At 36.2% G+C, this 16300-nt stretch overlaps 1 pseudogene; it reads left to right on the plus strand.

The window, feature by feature from the left end:
- LOC149160479 (protein RRC1 pseudogene) overlaps positions 1 to 13361 on the plus strand; it is an 81164-nt pseudogene extending 67803 nt beyond the window's left edge.
- Positions 13362 to 16300: the final 2939 nt, after the last annotated feature.

Raw genomic sequence — 16300 nt, forward strand, 5'->3', positions numbered from 1 at the left:
CAAGCTGTAAATACTTGTGAAAAAAAATAATATGGGGTTTGATGTCTAATCCTTGTCATTTTATTCGCAACAACATTTTGTTCTTTAACAAATGAACTTGGTCAGCTATATAAACAACATGTGCTCAAACCACAACATGAAAGTAAATGTTTCTAATAGCCATGAAAATATTTCAACACAAAACAGTGAAAATGATTTCAATCAATATGATGTAATACTAATTCCATCTTCAAGATTTGGTTTTTGTTTAAATGAACATTATACCAATTATTTTCAATTTTATAGTTAAAATACAAAGAAAAATCAAAATAAACGTCCAAAATATAATGAAACAATAAAGATATGATATCATCGAATGGACATTGAAATTATAAAAAAATTGTTTACCTGTCCATCAATGTCTTAACAAGCACTCCTAAAACATTTACTTGCCTAAAATAACCATGAGGTGAAATAATAACAACATTAAAAACCATAGAAATACCTACTAGAAACATTTTGAAAGTAGATGGCTCAAGTTCCAGAAGGATCTCCAATAGAAAATGAATCATATCCAAGATGTGATATGCATTGTCTCCCCATCCTTTTTCCAATCACATTGCATGTAACCTGCCCACACCAAAATGAAGTAACAATCAAATGAAGGCATTGAAATTTGTTTTTATCTTTTATATATATAAAAGTTGAATCTAATTTGTTTCAGGAACATATTAATTCCTATCTAAAGCCTTCCTATATGAGAAGGTATCAATCAAGTAGGATATCAAAAAAGTGAACCTCAATGAGGTCCTCCAACAATTTCTACAATATCAATATTTTTCTTGTCGTGATATCTTGGATAGAAAAAAGAATACATCTACAAAAGAAAAAAACCATATATTACTTATTTTTAAAACTTTTATATGGTGTATTCTTAGGTAGATTTTTAATGTGTCCCTCTGTCTTTACCATAGTAGATTGTAGCTTGGTTAAACTCTATATCCTTCCGTTCAGGATCAATTTCTGCAAGATAAATGTCACATTTTTCTTTCCCATTTCTCAGCATGCCACATATGATAAATTGAAAGTCACATAAAAGCAAGAGCAAACCCTTTTCTAACCAAAACAAACAAACAAACAAACAATGCCTCTAATAAAACTTCACACCTCAGAAATTACTCTGCCATGTGCTTATACTAAAGGTAATATTCTTTCAATCATCTTTAGGTCATATTTAACGGGATATTTGTATGTTTACCATGATGTCAATTTGGTGCTAAAATAAATATATAAATCCAGGTTATTATCAGTGAAATTCAAGTATAATTCAGAAAAATAATGTCATTGCAAGGTATGGAGAGAGAAACATCTTCATAATTAGGATTCTCTATTTTAGTTTGATTTGAGTTGAGTTTGTATTTGAATATATAGTTTTCTCTAAAGAAGTGAAATAGAAAGATGAGAATCAAAATAGCCCTGTGAATTTTTAATCAATTCATATTATATATCTCTAAGAAAGTCAAGTCATCCTTCTCTTCTATTTGATAGAGATTTATTGTGCATAAAATAATAATGAATTAACTATCAAACACAATTATGCAATATATTAACCAAGGAAAGAAAAATGAGATGGTTGTGGTATTTGTGTGCTTGAAGGAAATCCAACAATGGATGTGTGTTTTCTTTATCATGAAATAGTATTGAAGGAAAATGTCAGTTCAAAAATTGAACTCCATTACCAATAGCAAATGGTCATGTTGTCTAAGGAAAGGATGAATTGAATGGCTCAAGGTCTAGCTCCAATACATAGTTATCCTTGTCACTACAAAATACAAGGATGTCATTATTTTCTTATCCAGGCAAAAATAAAAATGAGTTTGTATTTGTGCACTTGTGATAGTATATATGATCCAAAAATGGATCCTTAATAAACCTCTAAGTCTAAAAGACTTCATATAAGAGGTAAAAGGTGCCAAATGCACAAATCCTTTGTAAATCAGAGGAAAATGAAAATCACATGCTTCTCTCAGGAATAGTCTCAATGCAGAGATCTCCTCATTCTGAATCCAATGCAACTTGAATGGGCAAAAACAGACTTCAGATGAAGAAGTTATCATAAGAAGAAGTTCCCCTTTGTTCATTGGGAAAGAGGCAAAAATATGAAGAAACAGTGAAATAAGGCCTATCTAAGGCTTAAACCAATAATGAATAGGAACTGTCGGATCTGGCCGATCAACGGTCCAAATTTGATTGGCAATCGCAATCGGCGGTGGCAGTCAGTAGATATCGCAGCATAATATATAATTATTGTGATTGTGACATTACAATCGGCAATTGCAACGAAGCGATATCACAATTGATGACCACAATAAAGCGCTACACTGGCCCGGGGCATGAGTGATATGTGATTGTGATCAATCGCATTGCGATATCGCAATCGGAGCTACATAGAGGGGCAGAGATATATATATATACATGTATGCGATGCGATTTTTCGGACCTGATAAAATTATAAATGGTATTCCATATGTTTTGAGATCTGCCCAATGGTAATCTTGTGTGTATTTTCAATATTTTTAAAATACGAGGGGAAACCTTGGAACAAGGCCATTTGCAACATGCGATAGTGACTCACAAGCGGACCTAATAGGAAAATAGACCGGATTTGAGGACATTTGAAGTCCAGGGGAGCAATGTTCTCTCCGTATTTTTCCTGTGTTTGGGATATTTACCTCTGTAAGCCGAGAATGCCAAAATTTGGGGATTTCAAACCCGATTGCCCCTTCCATTACAGAATAGGTGGCATCCATCCCTGAGGGCATTTAGCAATGATTACTAATGCTCAGGGAAGGGATTCGAGTGGACTGTGGCTGGAAGATAGAAAGCCGAGAAGCGGAAATGAACCAACAATGCCAATTTGGCATAAAAACCCACAAAACAATAGAAACAAGGGAAATTGTTGGCGGATGAGGTTGTTGTTGGGTTTTGTTGCTGAAAGTGAAGCCAAAGCAGGAAGCTGAGGTGAAGGAGGTAGCGTAGAAGCAAAAACACATCCAAAGGAGTCATTTGGAAGCCTAGTGAAAAGCCAAGAGAGCTGTAAATTGATAGAGGGCATAAAAAAGCCAGAGCCAAAGAGCCAAAGCCAGAGCTAGAGCTGAAGAGCTAGAGTTTGAGCCAAAGAGCCAGAACCAAGAGCCAAGAGCCAAAGTCAAGAGCTAGAGCTTCAAGAGCCAAGGGATAAAATGGTGTTTGAACCCACTGTTTCTATGTAGAATAGTAAGAGTTGAGCCAAGAGCTTGTAAATAGGACTTATACCATAATCCCATAGAACCTAGTTGAGTTGACTAGAGCTCATGGAGATGTAGCCCAAGAGTTGTGGGTGAAATCCTAATTAAATTGTTGTTTCTGTGTGTGTTTTATTGTTGCATTGTCTCTACTGTTTTATTTACTGTTATATGCATTTATATATCAGTTTAAGCACATTAACTTATAGCACAACAACAGAAATTAAAGCATGTAATCAATTAAAAACAAATACCATCATACACCATTATTTTCAAGCATTTTTAATTCTGCATTGGTTAATCAATAAGACTTATATTTCATTTCAAGCTTTGGAAGTGGGAGAGGTTCTTGTAAGTTGGACAAGAAGCCTAAGTGCCCCATTTTCAGATCAGGTGGTATCAGAGCTTAAGATTGACTAACCGCACCTTCAAGGAAGGTTATATTAGAATGCTTGATTGATAAAGCAAAGACTGCTTGTCTAAAAGGTGTTTAAATAACAAGAGGCCGATTGTATGCTTGTTTTGCAGACTGACTATTTTCTGAGCTTGCAAAGGTAAAAGGGAAAGCTGTTGCTAGCTCAGTCCAGGAAGGACAAATAGGAAGAAGGGATGAAGGCATTCTTGTATTCCAAAGGATCTCAAGGCAATCCAAAGCATAAGAGGTGTTGCAAAAGGTTGTTGAATAAGTTCTTTATTTATCTTATTGAATTTTTTTTTTTGTTCATTGGCATAATGACAACTTCTACAAGTGGGTCCTCAAATTCTACTCTCTTCACAAGATTCTTTGATGAAGACATGAAGCAAGAATTTTCCACCATGATGGATATGGTGAGAGAAATGTATGAGGATGGAAGGAAGAGCAGCATGCTTAGAAAGCAGCTGAATTCCATGAAGGAAGAGAAACAGTTGCTTGTTGACAAATTGCAGGAAATGGAGAGGCAGCTTCATATTGCAAATATGAACCTGAAAAGGATTCATGAGTTGGAGTCATAGCTCTTTGTTGCCAAATAAGCCTTGGTCAAGTATCAGCTTGAAGAAGAGGTAAACCATTCCAGTTTGTCTTCAAATTCTTCTAAGAATTCTTATATTAGTTCTTTTGAAAGTCATACTAGAGGCATGGGTTCCAAGCTAATGTCCAAGATGGGCTATGAAGGAAAAGGCTTGGGTAGACATGCACAAGGTATTGTTGAGCCAATAATGATTGAGGAAAGGCCTAAGTATCTGGGCCTTGGCTATGGACAAGCTTGTGGAGAAAGTTTCAAAGCTGCCATGAAGGTCATTGAAACAGCTCCAAGAAGGGGTTGCATTGCAGAGTGTGAAGATTGTATTCAGGAATAATGTAATAGCTTGAAACATAATTTGTAGGATGCAGGTGTTCAAAAGCACACACTTGAACCACAGAGTTGGGGAGACTCCAACAGCCTTGAAGAGATTGATGGTGTTCCAAAGGGGGCCACTTCTTCATTTGATTCACCTCCTCATGAAGGCAATAAAGGTGAAAGAGAAAGGCATAAATCTGGTTCTAAACATTTTCCTTTTGATTGTGCAAAGCATGATAAATTTCCACATATGTATGGGAAAAGAATTGCATGTTCCTTTTGTGGGTTGGATAACCATAATGTTTCTAGATGTTGGAAGAGAATGGCCACATACAGGAAGTGGAAGAAGGAAAAGAAGCAAGAAGCCAAAGGTCCATTTGACAAGGCAAAGCATGCTGTTAAGAGGATGCACATGCAGTGCACTTATTGCCATAAGCAAGGACATCTTGCTGCAAAATGTTGGACTCTGAATCCGGCAATGCTTCCACAAAAGCTAAAGAAAGTGGAAAGATAAGATGGCAGAAATGGAAGTGAAGATTCCATGAATGATGTGTCTCAGAATGATTCACATGATGATGCTGATGTGCAGACAAAGGTAGTACCTTTGAAAAGGATTGGTAAGGAATGGTTAGAGTTCTTATCCAATTGAGATTGCATGTCTATTGATGCATCTACACTATATTTCATTTCAAGTTCGAAAGTACAATGTGCTTAAGTAAAAGTTGAAGGATGAAATGCATGCATGAGCATGAGATGCATGAACACAAGGATGTTGATGATTTCCTTGTTTTTAAACATGTATGTGTAATTAACTTATAGGGTTGATTGCTTTGACATGAATGTGATGCCATGTTGACTTGGGAGAAGTTAACTTGGTCTCCAAATGGAGATAATGATGAAGTGGTTCATCTTTTGAAAAAGAGTCCTAATGGTCTTTTTCTACATGCTTGACTTGAAGGGTCATTTGTTTAAAGGCAAGTTTCGTGGGCTTGTTATCTAGTGCATCATTTGTATGCAGATACAAGACATGGAGGTGTTCACAAGATGTGAAATCTGTTTCTTTTGTTGAAGCAGGATTTAGTCCGCCCAGTTATTGTCTATATGCCTGTTGTTGTTAATAGTTTTTGTTGGAAGCTTCTCAAACAGGTATAAGTGAAAGTCTTGTGGAGCAGATGTACTTCACATTTGTTGAGCCACCTTTGATCAATGATCAAGGTAGAGAAGCTCAAAACTACCTTCCGTGACCATTTTAGCAGAAGTTCTGCAAGAAGGCAAGGAGGAAGACAGTTCTTCCCGGGAAGACCAGCCCATCCAAGGAGGGAAGTGATCAGAAACTTTGGTTCAGAGGCGCTATGCAAAGGCAAGTGTAGGGAGGCTAAAAGAAGAGGGTGAGTCACTCTCATTTACTGTTAGTATATCAGACTTTTGGAGACCAAAAGTTCTTTTAGTGGGAAGGCATGATCTGAAAATGGATCCTAGATAAACCTCTAAGTCTAAAAGACTTCATATAAGAGGTAAAAGGTGCCAAATGGCACAAATCCTTTGTAAATCAGAGGAAAATGAAAATTGCAGGCCGCTCTCGGAAATAGTCTCATTGTAGAGATCTCCTCATTCTAAATCCAACGCAACTTGAATGGGCGAAAATGGACTTTAGATGAAGAAGTTCCCCTTTGTTGTTTGGGAAAGAGGCAAAAATCTGAAGAAACAGTGAAATAAGGCCTATCGGAGGCTTAAACCAATAATGAATAGGAACCGTCAGATATGGCCGATCAATGATCCAGATCCAATCGGCAATCGCAATCGGCTGTGGTAGTCGATAGATATCGGAGCGTAATATATAATTATTGCGATCATGACATCGTAATTGGCGATTGCAATGAAATGATATCACAATCGGCAACCACAATAGAGCGCTACACTAGCCTAGGGCATGAGCGATATGCAATTGCGATCAATCGCACTGTGATATTGCAATCAGAGCTACACAGAGGGGTGGAGATATGTATATACATATATGTGATGCGATTTTTTGGACCCGATAAAATTATAAACGGTATTCCATATGTTTTGAGATCCGCCCAACGGTAGTCTTGTGTGTATTTTCAATATTTTTAATGTATTTTTAAAATATGAGGGGAAACCTTCGAACAGGGCCATTTGAAACATGTGATAGCTAATCACAGGTAGACCCGATAGGAGAGTATACCGGATTTGAGGACATTGGAAGTCTGGGGGAATAGTTTTCTCTACGGATTTTTCTCGTGTTTCAGATATTTACCTATGTAAGCCGAGAATGCCAAAATTTGGGGATTTCAAGTACCGATTGCCCCTTCCATTATAGAATAGGTGGCATCCATCCCTAAGGGCGTTTAGTAATGATTGCTAATGCTCAAGGAAGGGATTTGAGTGGATTGTGGCTGGAAGATAGAAAGTCGAGAAGCGGAAATGAACCAACAACACTGATTTGGCTTAAAAAGCCACAGAACAATAGAAACAACGGAGACTATTGGCTGTTGAGGTTGTTGTTGGGTTTTGTTGCTGAAAGTGAAGCCAAAGCAAGAAGCTGAGGTGAAGGAGGTAGCGTAGAAGCAAAAACGCATCCAAGGGAGTCACTTGGAAGCCAAGTGAAAAGCCAAGAGAGCTATAAACTGATAGAGGGAAAAAAAAAGCTACAGCCGAAGAGCCAGAGCCAAAGCCAGAGCCAGAGCCAAAGAGCTAGAGTCAGAGCGAAAGAGCCAAAACCAAGAGCCAAGACCCAGAGCCAAGATCCAGAGCTTCAAGAGCCAAGGGATAAAATGGTGTCTAAACCCACTGTTTCTATGTAGAATAGCAAGAGTTGAAGCAAGAGCTTGTAAAAAGGACTTATACCATAATCCCAGAGACCCTAGCTGAGTTGACTAGAGCTCATGGAGATGTAGCCCAAGAGTTGTGGGTGAACTCATAATTAAATTGTTGTTTCTATGTGTGTTTTATTGCTGCATTTTCTCTGTTGTTTTATTTACTATTATATGCATTTATATATCAGTTTAAGCACATCAACTTACAGCACAACAACAAAAATTAAAGCATGTAATTAGTTAAAAATAAATACTAGCATACACCATTGTTTTCAAGCATTTTTAATTCTGCATTGGTTAATCAATAAGACTTATATTTCATTTCAAGCTTTGGAAGTGGGAGAGGTTCTTGTAAGTTGGACAAGAAGCCTAAGTACCCCATTTTCAGATCAATATCAAAAAGAGATCACTAGTGGAGATCAAAGTGTGTCATCCCATCATCCAACCTGCATAGAAAAAATATATATTCAGTTGTTGAATATAGTGGAAATCAAATGTAAAACCCACTAAACTCGATCTTTACATGACATAGGCATTATGAACTAGTACAATAGCATCGTGCTAACTTAGAAACAAGAGATGATAAAAAAGAATAATGGAACATTATTTCCTGCCACATAATTGGCATGCGTAAAATTTCCACAGAATCCATCCAAAATATGAGAAGAACTTATGGTAAAAGAACATATCATTAGTGTTTTGTACCCTCTTTAACACTTGTAGCCTAGGGAATTATAGGAGGCAAAATGTAGCAGGATTCCAATTGTGTGGGATATAAAAATAAAAATGTCGGAAAACATGCTTACCAATTCACAAAATCTCGCTCTAAATAATAGAACATGTTGAGGATATTAATGTTGAAAACAAAGCCTGTATGAAGGTCAAGCACCTTTAACTTGCATTGAGATTCATATTCTCCACGTTTTCTAATTTTATGAAAAAAATTAAGAATATCATGGGTCTACAGCTAAAATACTATAGTTTGTCCTTTCTAGAAATTACTTGAAAACTTATATAGTCCAGAGGCTTTTCCAACCCAAATCACAATATTGTAACTGTAGCTTTGATTGCTCCAGTTTGTTATACATTTATTTTTGTTGGCCTGCATACAATCAATATTTAGGTGCTCTATGACTCCATAGGAACTGACCCCTCCTAAATGTAGGCTAAAACATGATTTTTTAAAGAAATCCCTCCCTCAAATATTTGTAACATGATTTGTTTCACGCTTGTGAAAACAATATGTAGATTTCACTACAAGAAATAACTCTTATAGACATATTTCCACAAAAATCATGTTTATCAATTCAAAATATGTCTAAGTTTCCCTACCCGTTTGATTAGATCTAAACACATGCATGAGCATGAGAAAGCCTCAACTGCAACTTACACTGCTAGAAGGACTAGGAGAGTGGATCAAGAATGTGCCTTAACAGAGGGCCAAAGAGATGAATTTTAGGACATGATTCATGCTTTAACCTTGGAGAGAAATTAGATAAAAGAAGAAATGGGGTTTTCTCTAGATAATTCTGACACAGTTGGTGAGGTAGTTGAGGTACTTACAAAGTCTTTGACTCTAAAGGAGATGCCTATTCCAACTAAAGTTGCAAGGCTCATGTTAGTTTTTGATATTCTTCACAATATTAATGTTCCTGTGAAAAGTGCTTCTGCATATAGGACAAATTTTGAAGCAACATTTCCTAATATTATGGAAATATTTAATGACATACCGAAACATCACTAGTTGGATTGCTGCAGAAGCTTTAAGGGAGAGAGTGATGAAATATCTCCAGGTTTGGTCAAAGTGGTTTCTCTTTTTAGATCCTTAAGTGAATGGACTGAGAGCCACCTTTATTCAGTATTGAAATTAAAGTGTCCCTCCTTTTCATTCAATATGTGGAGATGCCCCACCATTGAAGGACCTTGATAGTTCTGAAGCCAATATTATGGACATAACAGACAGATCTGGTCCAAATCAAGATGTTACTCTAGTGATTGGAGAGGGAGAAGAAGCTCGAGAATTGTTTAGTATTCCTCTTATGGATCTTCAAATACGGTGTAGGAAAAATGGTTTATCTATTCATGGTGGTAGGGAGGTAATGGTTTCTTGATTCCTTATCTTAGAAGAAGCAAAGAAGCATAAGAACCAAGATCAAGATGAGGATGTCAGGTATGGGTATGACTTTATGTTAGGTCCCTATACTACTAGGGTAACCCTTTATTGTTATTAGTAAAACCCCCTTATTATATTGTTGTGTCTAAGTAGTCCCCATATTGTTATTATTGTGCCCTATAGAAGCCCACTATTGTTATTATTGTGCGCTTACATTATTATTGTTATGTCGACTCTGATTATATTATGACCCCTTAGACTCCTATATATAGAAAGTAGGTCATGTCATTTGTATCATCCAATAATTTTTCATTTGTGTAATGTAAAGGAGGTTTCCCCCCCAAAGAGGCTTATTTCTAAGGTGATCATCTATCTTTTCTATATTTTTGTGAGTTGGTTTCCTAACATTTGGTATCAGAGATTTGGATCTAGGGTTTTCGCTGCTCCAAATAGGTCATCGTGGAAGTTTCGCTGTAACGTTTTTTTTTGTGATGTTTAAGAAGCTAAAAATAAAACCCATTTGAGACAAAATCTTGTTGAACCTTGGGTTAGAATTTCAGATCTTGTCTCACTACATTTTCAGAAATATGATCTGAGGAAGTTATAGTTTTTTGCAAGGTCTAGAATTTGATCTAAAATAGGTCATCGTGGAATTTTTGCTATAAGGTTTTTGCTACAAAGTTTCAGAAGCTAAAAAAAAAAAACCATTTGAGAAGAAATTGGTTTGAACCTCGATTCTGAATTTCAGATCTTGTCTCACTATATTTTCGGATATATGATCTAAGGAAGTTAGGGTTTTTGCAGACTCCCGAATTACATCTTAAACATGTGACATTGGGAAAATTGTCATAACTTTCTCTGTGAGCATCGGATTGAAATTTCGTCAGAAGTTATAGAAAGAGGACGGACTATAGTTCTGCGTATACATTTTTCATATCCGAAGGTCAAAATAGTGACACGTGGCAGGTCATACAAGTTTTCTATTCTAAAAAGGGGTATAATCAGGTCATCTTGGGAGATTGTGCATAACGCTTTCTTGGAGAATCCAATTTCAATCAGACTTGTGGCATTGGAAAGAGGACGTAGAGGACTACTACAAATCGTGTTTTTAGAACTGGAAGATCCGAAATTACAGAGTTACAGTTGTTTCAATATCTAGCTCCTAAAATCAAGAAAATGCAAGATGAGAAAGTTTGATGGCAAGGATCCAGTAAATTGGATACTACAGATGGAGAAATATTTTGATCTACATTGTGTACCACTATTACAAAAAGTATGTATTGCATCTAATTATTTAGAGCCGAATCAATTTTTATGGTATAAAGGGCTTTGTTCTCGTAAACCACTTGTCACATGGTCAATTTTCACGGAGGAAATGATAGCACATTATGAGGATACAAAGAGAAACACCATCTTTAGCCAATTGATAAATCTAAAACAAAAGTGTTCAATGGCTTTCAAAAATTGAATATAAGGGAAAATGATATTCCATAGAAGCAGAGGATTGATGTCTCCATAGCGACTTTAAAGGATAACATTCAACATGAGGTTCATCTTTGGGAACCTGATTCATTGGAGAAGGAATTCAGGTTGGCAAGAAAAGTGGAAAGAAAAATTATGGAAACAAGGAATTCTACCTCTCACAACTATAAACATGGAAGTGTTGTTTCTCCTAGCCTTCCACAACCTACAAGGGTGACACCACAACAATTGGAAGAAAAAAGAGAAAAAGGGATTTTTTACAATTGTGATAACAAATACATTAAAGGTCATAAGTGTGCTGAGAAGAAATTATTTTACATTGATTGTGGAGAGGAGGAAGAAAAGGATCAAGAAACGTTAAAAAAATAGTATATACACTAGGAACCAACCCCAGAGAAAGAAGAAATGAATTTGACCATATATTAGAAAGCATTGGAAAGAATTACCACTCCTAAAACTCTCAAGATAGAAGGACATATCAAGAAGAAAAAGGTTCAAGAAGTGAAAGATCACATCGAGAAAGAAGAAATGAATCTGACCATATCTTGTAATGCATTGGACGGAGTTACCACTCCTCAAACTATCAATATAGAAGGACAATATCAAGAAGAAAAATGTTCAAGAATTGAAAGATCACATCGAGTCTCAAGAAATCAATCCGACCATATCTTGTAATGCATTGGAAGAAACTACCACTCCTCAAAGTGTCAAGATAGAAGGACATATCAAGAAGAAAAAGGTTCAAGTAGTGAAAGATCACATCAAGCATCGACAACGAGTTCTCCAACTTTTAAAGGATAACACCACTTTGATGCAGAATTGAATGAAACAACGGGTAGATCAACATCGCAGTGAAAAAAGTTTTGATGTAGGTGATTGGGTATTTTTACGGCTACATCTCAAGCAAGCTATTTAGGAGAAGGAAATGTTGGCAACACTACATGCACTTAAGAAATGGCAACCTTACCTAATGGAAAGACACTTCAAGGTAACAATGGATCAAGATAGTCTTAAATACTTTTTAGAAAAAATATTATCTTTAGAAGAACAGAAAAAATGGGTCACAAATATGTTGGGTTATGACTTTGAAATCATCCACAAAAAAGGGAAGAAAAATGTTGTTGCAGATGCACTCTCAAGAAAGGATAAGGATGTGGAAGCATTTTTTTGTACTATTTCTATTATCCAACCAGATTGGATAAACAAAGGAAGGGATGAATGGAAGAAGGACAAAGAAGTGTGGCCACTCATTCAAAAGTTGTAGAAGATCCCAATTCAAACAATATTGCCAAAACTTGACGAGGAAGGAAAAATCATATTGGAGCCTGGAGTAGTCACATAAACAAGAACCTGATAGCTATGAAATCAATCAATTTCAGAGTATCTCATCAAGTTGAAGAACTTACCCACCGAAGATTCCACAGGAGGACAAGAATTTTATACAAAAGCATCAAGAACTACTCAAGCATTGAGGACAACACTTTTTGAAGGAGAGGGGCATGCTAGGTCCCTATACTACTAGGGTAACCCCTTATTGTTATTAGTACAACCCCCTTATTATATTTTTGTGTCCATGTAGTCCCCATATTGTTATTATTGTGCCCCATAGAAGCCCATTATTGTTATTATTGTGCCCTTACATTATTATTGTTATGTTGGCTCTAATTATATTATGACCCCTTAGACTCCTATATATAGAAAGTAGGTCATGTCATTTGTATCATCCAATAATTGTTCATTTGTGTAATGTAAAGGAGGTTGCCCCCTCAAAGAGGCTTATTTCTAAGGCATTCAACTATCTTTTCTATCTTTTTGTGAGTTGGTTTCCTAACACTTTACAATAGGAGGGATTCACAATACAAGAGAAACTAATGCTTATTTAAAATTGGGATGGGGAAGGTGGAGCACATGTGAAGAAAGAAAATCCATACTTGATAATGATAAGGATTATATGTCCATATCTAGGAAAAATGTTCAGGAAGAATCATCTTTATGGTCACAGGCTGAGGAACGTGAATCAATGGATGCCTCTTGCAGTGGAACTTTACCAAAAAATGTTGGTGTGGTGGGGACCTCAAAGTCATCAATCCCACAGCCAGATCTAAAACCTTTAACATGCAATTCTATGAAAACACATCCTATATTACAGGCTTCAAAGTGGACTCATGAGGATGGTGGAACTGATACAGAGGACAAGGTAGAGCTTAAGGGACTTGGTTTGAATTACTCTTCTTCTGGTAGTGATGACATATTTGGGGGTTCTGGGAAAGAAGACAAACAAGAAGTCACAATGGACAACATTGCTTCTACTCTTAATGATAGTGGAATGGATGAAGGTCGCAGGTGATTCTCCTTGCCTCTAGGATGCTAATTTATTTTGTTCCTTTATATATATACCATCTGGTTTGATACTGTAAACGTGTAATATTAGGCAAAATCTATGTTAATTGGAGGTAACACTCATGGAGTATCCTGAGTCTCTTGAAGAATGTGGCACTAAGAATGTCGAAGAAATTGAAAGAAAAGTCTCTTCCCACATAAAGAGATTAGAAGTTGAATATGGGTTAATAGATCCTGTGACTAATAAAGACACTAGATCAGATTCTGGATACCACAGGCATTCATCTTGCATGGTAGGTAATGCATGAAATTGTATATCTACTAGATTGCATTTGATTGAAGTGGGTTCCATATGAAGTCTTTGGTGCTTGGAAATTGTAGCTCATTTTAAGTCAGATTTATAACAACTAGTATCTACATGATTAATATCTTTGTGGCTTACTTATTTTACTTTGTGATGGGAACCATAACAAGAGTCCTCACATAGATTAAGTAAAGACAGGGAAAGAGAGGACAGGGAGAAGGGTTTTGATGGGAATGAGAAATGAGATCCTAATACTATTTATGTTCGTTGTGAAAGAGATGGTAATAGATATTGTTTCTTCGGGAATTATTGTTCACGTTGTAGATCTGATAATTGATGGTGGACAATAGTCAGACATATGAAGGCTGAAACATTCACCCAACGACTCCAATTTGATCCAAAGACTCCACTCGCAGCAGGATCCAAAAATCAAAATGAGTTCTCAATCCAGAAGACATGATCCTATGCATCAAGATCATGTTCTAGGATTTCCAAATCGTATGCCTCAGGTAGATTGGAAAACATACTTGCCAAAATTTAGAGATGGAAAAGGTGATGATGCTACACTTCATTTAATAAGATTTCATATGCATGTGCGTAAGCTGAGCATTAATTTTCATGAAGATTGTTTAATGAAAATGTTCATGATCACATTAGAAGAAAAAGAACGGTTTTGGTATGAAAGCTTGCCTCTTGCTTGTATTTATTCTCTCAAGGATTTTCACTCAGTATTTTTTTAGAAGTATAGAGAAACCTATCCTTATTTTCTTTTTATTGAGGATTGTTGTGATCACTTTGAGAATTTTATTCAAGAGCTGGAAAGTGCTTTTGGAGATGAAGAGTTTATGGATGATGAAATCTTGTAATGCTTTGAATAAAACCCCTTTTCACCACCATGAGAAGATCATGGATTCTACCCTGGATGACAACGAACTTGAGAATAATTCTTCCAAAGATGACATTGACCTTCCATTTTCTAAAGTTGATGATAATTTGCAACAGTATTGCCAATTTTCAAGCAATCAAGATATATATGAAGATGTTTTTTCTACATGCCTTTCATTTCTTTCCTCTTCTGAGATTTTATTTCAGGAGGAAATATGTGCAGATCGGAATTTTGAGTGTGTTTGTATGGAAACTCTAGAGAGTCATGATTTATCCGTTGAGATTAAAAATAATGTACAATAGGTTTGTTGTCTTGAGTTTGATGAATATGATCAACAGCCTTCAAAAGATCAAGATATAGAATTTTTTTCGAAGCCTAGACAATTTTATTTCTGATAGACATGAAAATCCACTTGTAGATATTTGTGTTGATGTTGATTTGGATACCTTAATTGAAGATCAAGAACATGAAAATCTTCTCTCTGATCTGGATGATATGGAAGGTCACATTGCTGCATTTACATTTAACAGGGATCAACCAAATGAAGAAGAACAATCAACCATTATATTTGAAAGCATTTCCCTTCTTTTTTCTGATCCACAAGAGGTAATGTTTCATGATTTTCAAGAACCCTCGGGTAGTCTTTTGGAAGCATCAGAAAAAGTGGAGTTTGTTTTATTCACCAACATAGGTTTTGAACTCATGTATCATTTTGAGTTGCCATCTTCTAAATATATCTTTATGCCTAGTGGAGCTGAATACAAGCATCAATCAAGTAGTCACGTACTTAATTTCCTACACTAGATCTTCAACTTCATTTGATCATATCACTTATGGATCAGTTAGATTAGGTAAGGTGTGATGAATAAGCTCAACATTCTGAGCATCTTTTTCAATGTCAGTTTCTAGTAGAGTTTGCAGTTGACAGTGTACAGTTCAACTTTCACTTTGATTTGAGTCAGTTTGAGGATTGCAGCTATTTGTGACTCCATTGCCCAATGAACAAGGTGATCTGGTCTACGGTGTTCTTGACACCTCCTTGGGAGCTTCCATCCCCATTGGAGCCAATGTTAGGGTCCTATGTTCCATAGTAATCAAGAGTTGTTAATATTCCAAAGTTAGCCAAAATCAAAAGTCAAATTTTGGTCTATGCTAGAAAAAATTGCCAAGTCATATGGAAAAGGGTCTTGAATCAATGTCGGAATGTATAATGTATATGCTACTCTCATCACAAGCCTAACGTCATGGTCATCATCAAAATTATCATCACAAAATATCATGGGTCTTTTGAGTCATCAAGTTGTTATTTCCCTATTAAAGTGTCATAATTCAAAAGTCATGGGTTAGAGATTATTTATGTCATGGTTATGATTGTCCAAGTCTTCCATGGGGTCATGTTAGTCTTGTTAGTTATCATGGTCATCTTTTCACATAGTCCTATCATTTCCCCTTCACAACTCCTTTCCTGTGAGTAACACTTCCTCATACCTTTACTTGCATTCAATTTCGATTCAAAGGGTAAGTCCACATCTCCTGCACCATGAAAACATCAGAGACCAAAAAGAAGTCAGAAGAAGGAGGTGATTGGCATGATTTTTAGCGTTTCGGGGTCATTTGCTGCACACAGGGACAATTTATTTCAAAATCGATTTCTAAAGTAATGGACATGAATTTTACAAAAGTGAAGAGGATTTTGTCAATAACAGACCAAAGGACAATATGATCCTTCATTTTATGCATAGGTGTTATGATTTGG

The sequence above is a fragment of the Pinus tabuliformis genome, chromosome 5_2, assembly GCF_031772625.1.
Source record: "Pinus tabuliformis cultivar Carrire ecotype Pingquan chromosome 5_2, CPIR1, whole genome shotgun sequence".
In the NCBI taxonomy this organism is placed as follows: Eukaryota; Viridiplantae; Streptophyta; class Pinopsida; order Pinales; family Pinaceae; genus Pinus; species Pinus tabuliformis.